We start from the raw sequence: 12,785 nt of genomic DNA, 5'->3' as shown, positions 1-12,785 counted from the left end.
TCGTTGATTAGACATCAACGTACAGAATCAAAATGCAAAAACGCGTTTGTACGCATATCGTCTGCGCACACATAATAAAAACAATTATATTTTGGACCAGTCAGAAAACTTTTTGAATTTATTTGAAATGATTTTTTTCTGGGAGCTTACCCGAATCCGTTAAATGACAGATTTTTCTTCTATAAGCCAGTGGAATCCAGTTGACTCAAGTCAGACCGGTGTCGCTGGCCCTTCCCTTGGCAACACCTTTTTCCACTCACATGCAAACGAATATTAACACACACGCACGCGCACACACAACTCATTGAGTTATTGTCGACTGGCAATCTATATAAACTTTATTCGTTGGACTATTCCAATCTTTTTTCATCCATCCATAGCCTTGAGACCCTGGTACGGGCCCAGGCCATCTACAACTTTGTCGATGCTTTTGTAGTGAGGAGTTCTTTTTATAGGGTTAGGGTGCTGGCCCCACGTCCAACCTTCCCAGAAGGTACATACAGCGCTTAGCCTTCCCAAATGCTCACCCATCTGGTACTGGCCAGGCTCAACGTTGCTTAACTTTCATGATCTGGCGAGAACCGGTGTGTCAACGTGATTGCGCCGTACTAATCTTTTTCACTGAACTCCAATTATAGCGTAAAAACAAACGAACATCAACTCTTATAAACAACTTTCAATTTTAATTTATTAAATTGAGAAGAGAAGTTTTGAATACTCCTGAAACTCACGGCTCTTAATTAATCGATCCAGACTTCTAATGTCTCAGCTAATGAAACCCCTTGTTTTTACAAGAACTATAACAATAATTCTGTGTTTTCCTATTGCTGTAAACCTCCCATTTTAAACATATATAAAATATCTCTTTTGTGAATATATGCCTTTTTAACTCATTATTTTATTTTGCTTACGTATGACAATGTTTCTCATTTTTCTCACATTTAATTATAAACCCTGAAAACTTATTCAATGAAAATATTTATCTGAATCCAGCTCATCCCAAAAATATCTCCCTCGTTACAAAACATCCTAAAGTCAAACCTGCAAAAACCTGTTGTGAACACATCCCTAAAAACCAATAATTTCCCCCAACCCATAACTAATACCTTCATCCAACCCATAACTAATGCCTTCATCCAACCCATAACTAATGCCTTCATCCAACCCATAACTAATGCCTTCATCCAACCCATAACCAATAATTTCCTCCAACCCATAACTAATACCTTCATCCAACCATAGACTAACTGCGACAATACTGGTGTTAGGTGAAAATCTAACCTCAACGTGCAAATGTTCCGATTAGCAAACCGGACTTCTTGTTTTAGTTCCAAAATAAATCCGTGAAAAATATTTTAAAAAGAAAGAAAAAGTTTTTAAAAGCTTCACATATTTTCTTTCATGTCAATTTGCTTATTTAATTTAAACTAAAACAGGAAGTCAAGTTTGATAATCGGAACATTTTCATATCGAGGCTAGGTTTTTACCTGACAACAATATGGTCGCACTTAGGGTCGCCTATGCTTCTGAATCGCCAAAATAATGCTATCTATAATAGGAATCTCACCTTTCTGTTTAAATGTATGTATGTATTTTCACAAGATCGGTATCGTTTTGAACACTTTTTTACAGGGAGAGGTCCCTTTTTTCACTGATATTTTCTAAAGTCATCCTCTCTTTTTGATTGACTAGCCTTAATTTAAATCTTCGCTACTTCCGGTTTGGCGATGGACGCAACGGCAAAGACGTCACATTTTCTCACATTCTTTTCCTCCTTCGTGGTACAGGTTTGAGCCTGTGTGCCTTTTTTTTGCTCGAAACACACCTCCAAACACCTGGGCAACGTCGGGCACCCAGGCTGCTATTAATTAAAAAGAAATAATTAAAAAAAATAAGTGTATTAAATTTTCTTAATTTGTAAGCAAACCGTCTCTTTCCTCCCAAAGATTTTATTTGTACACACATACACCATCATTTTCTCTATTTTCTCTTCTCTTGCCAAAATCAAAAACAAGATGGCAACTGCCATATAAACTCTCAGAAAACAACAGTAATTTTGATTTTTTTTGTTTTGAAGAGATCAATATTAAAACAATATTATCTTTTTCACCTGCCCCATGGCGGTTGCCATTGGGGCGCTACAAATGACCTGTAAAACGGTTCTCTCCATCCTTCCCTGTCCTCCATACATTTGAATGCCCCACTTAGCTTCAATCCTGTCCATTCTGTGATGTTGTCCTCCTATCTTTTCTTCGGCCTCCCTCTCTTTCTTCCTCCGCTGACTATTCCCTGAAGCACAGTCTTCGCAAACCTCTTTGCTCTTGTTACATGGCTGAACCATTTTAGTTTGCGCCTTGTGGCAGTCCTGGATATGACCTTAAACTATAGGCCCCAGCTTCTGGGCTTTGGAGAGTGTGGAGCCACCCTTTAATTGCAATTGCTCCCAGGTCCACTCTGACCCAGAGTGGTAGTACCTGTTAAGGTCTGAACTATGGGTTAAATAAAAACCGACTTAAAAAAAAAAAAATATATATATTCTATTAAAAAAATTTTCTTCAAAATAACTGGATTCGGCATTAAATAACCTGAAAACGGTTGATATGCCATAAAACAATCAACCAACCAACCAACCTGACTGTGACCATAAGATCTTCATAAGGACCAATGGCTTGCCTTAATCTGTTTTTGACTTTCTCATTAGTGTTGTGGTCTTTATAAGAGATGCCAAGCAGTCTTCTGGGGCATCCCATTTCTGAGAATATTTATTTGCTTCCCCACTGAGCAAATTAGGCAGGAGGCCGTTTTTAATGTGGAGATAGGGGGAAGGAGGAGGGAAAGAGGGGATCCAGCTCCCCAGAGGAGGGAAGTGGGGGCTGGATTAGAAACTGTTGGTATGAAGGGTTGCCCCTTCAGTGACCAAGGTCAGATATGTGGGGTTACCCCCACATATGGTCTTTGCTAGTCATAGCTGGTCTTAGCTTGCAGTATCTGTCGGAATAGATACTACACTTTGATCTTTGAATCCCATTTCTGAGGCCTGAATCCTCTTCTCTAATTCGGCTGTAAGGTCCATCTTTCACAAGCACACAAAAAACTGAGTGGACAAAGGAACGCATGAGTGGGCAAACAATATTATATATATGTATGTAAAAGTGAGAATGTGTGTGTGTGTGTGAGGACACTTCTCAACTTATATACTCAACGAATTTTTGATCTACAGATTTGAAATTTGTTATATGGGGTATTCAGACATGTGAAAAAACTTACACCGGTTTTCATCTGCAAAAAGGGCTGATAAGGAGTCAAAATTGAAAAATTGGTACTGGGGGGGGGCATCGGATTTTTATCTGTCTGTAAACTGTTTCACGAATGCGCATGCGTGAAATGTTCATATGACGGAATGTTAAGAATAAATAGGTTTGGAAAGATCGTGTCAGGTTGACCTAATGGTTATCGTACTTGACTTGCTGCCCTAGGTTTTGGTTTTAATCTCAGCTCGAGTATTTTTTAATTTTTTTTTTTACTTACAAGAACTGAACTGTTTAGAAAAAACACAATACTTGCATGCACATGTCTCAGTTTATTTCTCTTTTTTTTTTTTTTTTAAATTGAACGTTATGTTTTTAATAGCTACGGTATTTTTATATATAATAAATAAGAACCTGCATTAATTATAATATGCGTATTTTATGACCAGGCAACGCCGGGCGGACTACTAGTTCAAAATAAATGTAAAAAACGCAACTGTTATGATTTTTTAGTCAATACCATTTTATATGGCAAGACAGCGGCGCATACAATGACTTTCTCTTCCAAAATAAAATCTACGGAATTAAATATAGACATTGATAAAAATCAACTTGGATTCATTTTATTATTATTATTATTTTTTTTTTTTTAACAAAACTCAAAGGAAACAAGGTCTACACCACAAAACACATTTAACGATATCCTTAAACAGATTTAATTATATTTTTTTATAGGGAAAAATCAATCTTAATTATTTTTTTGTTAGTTTAAAGAACAAAACCCAAAGGATCTCGTGAGATCTTTATAACAAAACCCATTAAATAATTTATGAACCGTTATCCTCTTCTTCATATTTATTCTTGTCTCACCACATTTTGACTAACTAATCCGCAGTCTGCAAATAAAAAAATAAATAAATATACAAATTACAAATAACAGTCCGCAAATAAATAGATAAATTACTCATCTCAAAGGATTCCAATAAAATAATATATAATACCATTCGGTACAGATCAAACGACCAGATAAGACCAAAAAGTCCAATCTTGATCGCTCTTCGGGGCCCGTGGCATTGTGGATAAAGGCATTGAATCTCTACGATTTCAGGCGAGCATTGAAACCGAAGCAGACCAGAGGAGTAGTTGGCCAAAACGTGGTGAGACAACAACTATGGAAGGCAGTAATTTTGTGTGTCACGCTTACATCCGGGTCGTTTAATTGTTATGAAATTCCATTAAAACAAATAAAAAAATTGGTGTGGCTATTGAGGTAAAGCTAATGAAAATGATTTGGTCTTCTTGGCCAAAAGGCCAAGATCAAAGTGTAGTATCTGTTCTTCAGACGCTACATTTCAATTTCTTCTCTGTCAGTGGAGGAGAAATTCTTTACGATTAAGACAATTTTTTGTTCCTTTTCTCCACGTTAAAAAACTACCCTGGTGTCTAAATTTGTCCCGTGGGGAAGCATTGTAAATAGGTACTATATTTAATGTAATAAAGTTTTAATATTACAAAAGTAACTGGGAAAAGTAATTTCTTATTTAATTACAAAATACCCTGAAAAATGTCCCTTCCGATTATTTTTTTTTTTTTTGTTAACTTGTCTCCCCACAAGGGCAGAGTTGAGCATAAGGTCGGTTAAAATTTTATGGGGGAACCAGCTCCCAAAAAGGGGCACTCTGGTCAGTAACAAAAATAAAATTGTATCAGTAATGAAGGATTTCTACTCCATTAACCAAGATCAAAAAAAGGGGGGGGGGTTAAGTCACTGGAATGCTGAGACTGGTAGTAAACTCAGAAATTCATGTTGAAGCAATGGTTTCCTAATCCCTAACCATGTTAATGTTTTTATGTAATTTCGAAAAGCTGCTGAAACAGTTTTATGATTTAAACATTACTTTATTTCAAGTATATTTTAAACAGTGAGGGGGGGATATGAAGTCAGTTCCGGCAATGACTTAAACCGTTTATGCATTAAACATTACTTTATTTAATGTATATTTATAACAGTGGGGTGGGGGATATGAAGTCAGTCCCGGAAAGGGCTGAAACAGTTTACTATTTAGAGATTACATTATTTCATGTGTAATTTTAGCAGTGGGTTGGGGATATAAAGTCAGTCCCAGAAATGGCTGAAATAGTTTACAATTTAAACATTACTTTATTTCATGTATATTTTTAATAGTGGGGTTGCGAACATGAAGTCAGTACCGGGTTTGAATGAGATAAATGCAAATATATACTAGCAGAAAGCGTCGCCCAGTATTGAATGAGATAGGTAGAAAACATATAGGAGCAGAATACTCAGTGTCGCTCAGGATCGAATGAGATAGGTGAAAGATATATACTAAGAGAATATGCAGGGTCACCTGGGATTGGATAAGATAGGTGGAACATATATACTATGAGAATACCCGGAATTGATTGATGTGTTTGTAATGAAATAATGAGCCCAGGCAATATATCAAAGTTATTATTTACGTAAGGCAGGGCGATATAGTGGTTTAAAGTTATGAAAATTATTGTCAAAATTAGTAATATATCCAAGAAGTATGAAAAATGATGAAATGTGAGTTAATTGATTGGTGTGTTTGAAATGAAATAATCAGCCCAGATAATATATCAAACTTATTATTTTAGTAGTGGGTGGTTAATAATGTGGGTTAAACATATATAAAAGTTGATTGTCGAAATTAGTAACATATCCGAGAATTTTAAAAATTGATAAAATGTGAGTTAATAGATAGTTGTGTTTTTTTATGAAATAATCAGCCCAGACAATATATCAAAGTTATTTTTTTAGTAAGGGGTGAGCGATGATGTCGGTTAAAATGAGAAAAAATGATTGTCGAAATTAGTAACATATCCAAGAATTATGAAAAATGATGAAATGCGAGTTTATTGATTGGTGTGTTGTAATGAAAAAATCAGCCCAGATAATATATCAAAGTTATTATTTTAGTAAGGGTGGAAGCTATAAGGTGTGTTTAACTTATAAAAAATGATTGTCGAAATTAGTAATATATCCAAGAATTATGAAAAATGATGAAATGAGTTGATAGTTGTGTTTTTTTCTGAAATAATTTGACAAGGCAATATATCCAATTTTTTATTTTAGTAAGGGGAGAGGCGATAATGTGGGTTAAAATTATGATACATTATTGTCGAAATTAGTAACATATTAAATAATTATGAGAAATGATGAAATGTGAGTTAATTGACCAGTGTGTTTGTAATGAAATAATCAGCACAGGAAATATATAAAAGTTATTATTTTTGTAAGGGGGCGATACAGTTTTAATAAAAGGGCTAGAATAATATGATTGTGCCTTCCTCCATGCTGAACAGAACGCCCACAGAATGCCCAGCAACAATATATTACATATGAAAAATGCCCCTGTGGAATTTTAGCCTTGATAAGTGGTGACTCGTCAGTATGAAAAATCCTCTCATGATATTCTTCATCATTCAACTAACAATCCACCTCTCTCATTAACCACATCTTCGAGCTGTTTTTAATCTTTATAAGTGGTGACTTGTTAGTATAAAAAATCCTCTGATAATATTCTTCATCATTCAACTGACTATCTCATTAACCCTTATCCTCGAGTGAATTTTATTCATATAAATAACTCGTATGAAATATCCTCTCATGATATTTTTCATCATTCAATTGACAATCCATCTCTCATTAATCCTTATCCTCGAGTGGCGTTTACCCTTGATAAGTGATGATTCATTAGTATGAAATATCTTCTCATAATATCTTCATCATTTAATTGACAATCTGTCCATAACGTTAACATTTTTTTTTTTCACTTTTTTTTTTCATTTTTTCACCCCAAACAAGGCACATTGCCACTTTGGTGTAGGAGGCTATCAGGGGCATAGGCATCAGGGGTACTGTGTAGGGAGTTGGGCAGCAAGATGTCAGTTCACGTTGCACTTGAACTTCTGCATGTCAGTACAGTTGGGGAAGCAGGGACGCGGAGGGGAATTCCAAAGTTTAGCTGTCCTGAGGAAGAAACTACTGGAGTAGAAGGCTCTCTTACATCTAGGGATCTCTACTGTGAAGGGGTGGGATTTAGCTGCTTGTCGGGTTTGTTGGGGGTATTTAAATCGAGGGGACACAAGTGCTTGCAGTTCGTCAGAGCATTCACCGTTAAAGTACTTGTAGAAAAGGCAGAGGGATGCAACATTTCGTCAATGGGACAGAGGCTGAAGTTTAGATGATAGTTCAGGACCTATCAGATTGGCGACTCTCTTTTGAACGTTGTCTAGGAGTGAGAGACTAGTGGCAGATGCACCAGCCCAAATATGACAACAATACTCCATACATGGACGAATGGTGGCCTTATAGAGGTATAGGATACTTTCAGGCATTAGTATCTTTCTAGCACGGTAGAGAGAACCTACCTTCTTCACAGCGGTCCTGGCGATACTCTCAATGTAATTGTTCCAACTCGTGTTTCCTGAGAGCATTAGGCCAAGGAGTTTAAAGGATGTACTTTCAGATAAAGAGTCATTGGCCATTGCTATTGGTGGTAGAGAAGGTTTCTTGTAATTATTGAAGGAAACGAGTTTAGTCTTGGCAGATTGGAGGTCATCGTCTAGTGATTCTGCCATTTCTTTAGATATGTGTTTATTTGTTTTCCTGTCATGTCTGTTATAGAGTGTGGTGTCGTCAGCATATATACCTCTCTCACAGGCAATTTTGTCAGGCAGGTCATTTATGAATATTAGGAATAACAGAGGTCCTAGGATAGACCCCTGAGGCACTCCCGCATTTATATCATATTGTTTAGATGTATGACCATCGAGGACAACCTGGATTTTTCTCGTATCTAAGAAGGATTTAATTATGTCATGTATTCTTCCAGTGATACCATATGATCTGATTTTCCTGAGAAGACCTTCCATACCCTGTCAAAAGCCTTAGATATATCTAGAGCTACCGCTCTACCCTCCTCCGCTTTGTCCAGTGACTGGTATATACGTTCTGAGATTACAGTTAGCATGTCTGCTGTTGAACAGGCTTGCCTTAATCCATATTGTTGGTCAGTCAGAAGTTTAGCATCTGTAAGGTGATGGACTGGAGCTTGGTTAATTATGGTCTCAAATGTTTTAGCGAAAAGTGGGAGGAGGCTAATGGGGCGATAATTTACTGGGTCAGTTCTTTCGCCAGAATTCTTGAAAACTGGTACTACAGAAGCAGGCAGGAAAGCAAGATTCATTAAGGCATTTGTTGTAAAGTTTGGAGAGAAACTGGAGCTACTTCAGCGGAGCACTTTTTTAATAGCACAGCCGGGATGAGATCAGGTCCACATGCTTTTGCAGTGTCAAGATTTCTTATGATAGCATGCACCTGAGAAGGGGTGATTTTCAGATCATCTAGTGTGGCGTCTGTCTGCAAAGGAAAGTCAGGGAGGGAGTGGTTGGCAGGGTCCAGTGTGGAGTTGGAGGCAAACCGACTGGCAAGCATGTTAGCCTTCTCAGTTTCAGAGCAAACAACCTCTTGATTGTTGGATAGTGGGGGGGATTGTTGATTGCCCATTATTTACTACACTGCTGTAGATTTTCCAAAAGTCGTGGGTTCCTAATTTCTGTGCTTCAATGCGTTTTTTGGTGGTTTCAGTGCATTCTCTCTTAGCTGTCGCTATTTCTTTCTTACAGTTACTTCTGGCTTCTATATACTTCTGCCTGTTTGAACTGGATTTATATTGGTTAAATCTGCGGTACGCATGCTGCCTTTGTGCGATGGCGGCTGCAGAAGTAAACCAGTGGGGAGAGTGAGGCTTGCTATAAAATTTCCGTGTAGGAACATGTGTTTCAATTGCTGTTTTGAACCATTCAGTGGTCTCATTTGCGCACTGTTCAGCAGAAAGAGAAAAGATATTTTGCCATGGGGCGTCCCTGATGAGATCCCTGGTGACGTCCCAGTCAGCCTTTGTATAATATCTCCTTTATCCTAGAGTAAATTTTAGCCTTTATACAAGATAATCTACTAGAAAAAATAATGCATGGAAAGAAAGTCGGTGATTACAATGTCTGAAATATTTAATTAAGAATGAAAATAAGAATAGTAATTCGAAGAATACAAAATATATTAACATCGATCTCAATATAGAACTAAAACCTACCACCGGTTTTTCGGTTTGATCGTGGGGACAAGGATTATCACAACCGCCCTAAATAGGTCTGCGCTTGTAATTTTATTGTTTATTAAAAATAATTTGCATCAATTCATTTGTTTCATTTATTATTTTGTAACTTGTTCGTTTTCATTTAAAAAATTATTCTATAGGGATGCCTAATTGCATCCCTATAGAATAATTAGCTGCTTATTCAAATAGGTGCTTTATGGCGGGAAATTATAAGTGAAGAAAATACAGAAAAGTCTATCTGATGTACCTACTCGTTTTTAAAATTTAGGAAACAATACTATGTTTATTTACGTTAAATGCAGAAACAACACAAATTTTCCTTTCAAGTTAATTATCTTTTTTTTCAAATTAATATTGAATAAGTCTAGTTTCAATAAAAATCGTTATTTTAATTTTCACTTTTTTAAAGGTTTCCTTTCCTTTTTATACATTATCGATAATCTCTCTCTTCAACAGATTTTGCTGCTCGTACCTCGTGAATGACGTAATTTTTCAATAACCAGGCCTTCTTCTTACGAAGGCTATGACACTGTCCTAACCAGTTTTTCCTTTTATTCATAAAATGGTAACTAAAATTCTTATGACTATAATTTATATCCCACAAAATAAAACCGAGCTTAGGCAATCAGCATCTGGCTTGGATTTCTTAATTAAGGACTGGACAATTATGAAATTGTCGACTGGAGTCGATGGCTAATTATTTGCTAATGTTACTTAAAATGCTTGTAATGGCAGCCACAAGGGCGTTAAGGAAAAAATAAAACTTTAGAAGAAAATGATAGATAGAAAATGAGACAGAATGACAGAGAAAGAGGAGGAGGTTAAGAAAGATTGGAGGAAGGTGTAGATGCTTCAAAGGATTCTGGATGTGATGTGAAGAGATAGAAGCAAGCCATAGAGAGATAGAAGGGAGGGAGAAAAAGAGAGTGGGGGACAAGAAAAACCAGAGAGAGAGAGAGAGAAGAACAAGTTTAAGACAGAACAATAGGGAAAAGCTAAAGAGAGCGAGAGGAGAGAGGAAGGGGGGGAACATAGAAAAAAAGAGGGTGAGAGATAGAAAAAAGAGGGAGAAAGAGATAGAAAGAAAAATGTAGCGTTAAAGAGAGAGGTATATGGACGAAAGAGAATGGAAAGAAAAGAGTGAGAGAGAGAAATAAGAGAATAGGGGAGAGATAGGCAAAAGCTATAAGGCGAGAGAGAGAGAGAGAGAGAAGGGGAAAGTTAGAGAGATAGGAACAAGTAGAGAGAGATAAAAGGAGAAACGTGATAGAAATATTGGAGAGAGAGAGAGCAAGATTCCCGAGATAGAGAACAAAAACAGGAGAGAGAGAGAGGGGGCGGCACCAAAGAGTAAGAAACGGGGAGGAAGGATTTGCAAAAGCAAGAGAGGAGAAATAGAAAAGCCAAAAAAGAAGAGGAATCAAAACGTCACGAGAGAGGGATGTAGGAGGAAACGCTAAGTGAGAAAAAAAATGAAATGAAAAAAAGAAAGACAGAAACGACCAATCATGCTTTCGAAATACCAGATAAGTTGGTTGCTACCCAAGACAGAAAATTACATTCGGCCAGATAATTTGTTATCATAATGAAATTAGAGTTGATCGTATTATGGCGCTCATTATTATAGCAAAGCTGGGATATATTCGAGGGCTAGTCTGAAAGCACCAGTGACTGACATTGGTCATTACCATAGCAATGCACGAATACATTATCATAGTAATCTAATATATATAAAAGGCTATATGTCTGTCTGTCTGTCTCCATATTTTCAAACTCTATCTCCTCCGAAACTAAAAGTTGCGGGGGCCTCAAATGAATAGATACTTTACGGACCTTTTATGGGTCTTTGGCCGGTTAAAATAGTTTTTAATCTTGATACCTTTTTGTACATTCATCTTAATTTATTTTAAATTTTAAATTTTTAATCAGTTCATATGCGTGTCACTTTGCTGCAGTGGTAACGTCACCAGCTTTTAATGCTACAGTTTTGGTTTCGATTCTAGCTGATGGCACCCAACTACCTTTTTTCCCTTTTTAAGTCACGACTCTGTAATAATTTGTACGAAATCTGGACAAATAAAAATATCATTCTGTTGCCAAGGCCGCTGGAAAAATGGTGGGATCCTTCTATCGATCCAGTAGATATCTCACTGCTGATGCAATTCTCTATCTATATAAGAGCCAGGTACGTCCAAGGATGGAACACTGTTGTCACATCTGGGCAGGAGCTGCTAGAAAGGACTTGTCCTGCCTTGATAGAGTTCAAAATAGACTTCGTAGCCTCGTGGGAGATGTCCTTTTCTCTTCCTTGCAACCTCTATCTCACAGAAGAGATGTTGCGAGTTTGTCTCTGATGTATCGTTATTTTCATGGAAAGTGTTCGACTGAGCTTCAATCTATGGTCCCCCCTCGCCAAACTTTCACAAGAAACACTCGTCTAGCTGTAAACACTATCAAAAATTCCCCCCACTCTTTATCTGTGTCTAAACCTGAACGTAGATTCCATGAACAAAGCTTTTTTCTTAGAACTGCACGCCTGTGGAATTGTCTTCCGTTTTCCTACTTTCCGGCTGACTACAATATGGTTGTCTTCAAGTCTAACGTAAATAAGTTCTTGATGAGCCGTTCCATATAAGTTATCAAATTTAACAAATTTTCATTACTAATGATTATTATATTGTCCAATTTCTACAGTACACTCTTTAACCCTTATCCTTGAGTGGCCTCTTGGCCTTGATAATGAGTTGATAGCTATGAAAAAAAAAAAGAAAAAGTCCAATGTGAACAAGTTCTAATTGAATCGTCCCCCTAAGTAATCCAAGTTACAAAATTCCCACTGTTTACTATGCTAAAATCACAATGACTAATGTATACCTATTAACCCTTATCCTCGAGTGGCCTCTGGGCCTTGATAAGTGGTGACACCCTTGTAAAAAAAAAAAAAAAAAAAAAAAAAAAAGAAAACCCCCAGAAGTCTGTTATCAGTTAACTCGCCTTACTTCAGGTTTCAGGTTTTATATCATTAGATCCAGTGTAAGACAATGGGTGCGTGATATTTCGAGGGAGCCTTGAGCTCCTCACATTTTGGGCTCTTATGCCAAACTTGTTTTGTATTTATGGGGAGATATGCAGGTACAGGCTGACGTAGATATCCAAAATGGCTAGCCTGCCACCTCCACAGTTGGACGGGTGATGTGTGACTTGAGATTGTTTATGTAATCAGATTGGCAGTTGTTTATAAAACTCGCCGTCAAGCCTATTATGTATACATGTCTCTCTCTTTCTCTTCCTTTTCACTCTTTCTCTTACAAAGAAAGAAAATTGAATTATAATTGTAAATAGTCAAAACTTGGACTCTCTTAAAGGCAAACGA

At 36.9% G+C, this 12,785-nt stretch overlaps 1 protein-coding gene and 1 pseudogene across 4 annotated transcripts in view; both read left to right on the top strand.

Annotated features, from left to right (window-relative positions):
- The window catches only part of LOC145266913 (inositol polyphosphate-5-phosphatase A-like), a 729,402-nt gene that overhangs the window by 75,266 nt on the left and 641,351 nt on the right, over positions 1–12,785 (top strand). The gene's annotated exons all lie outside the window — the stretch shown is intronic.
- LOC145267312 (U2 spliceosomal RNA) lies at positions 4,540–4,751 on the top strand (annotated as a pseudogene).

Source organism: Euprymna scolopes, chromosome 42 (assembly GCF_053919585.1).
Source record: "Euprymna scolopes isolate OS-2025 chromosome 42, ASM5391958v1, whole genome shotgun sequence".
Taxonomy (NCBI): Eukaryota; Metazoa; Mollusca; class Cephalopoda; order Sepiida; family Sepiolidae; genus Euprymna; species Euprymna scolopes.
Note: the sequence above shows the minus strand (reverse complement) of the source record. Positions and strands in the feature narration are given on the sequence as shown.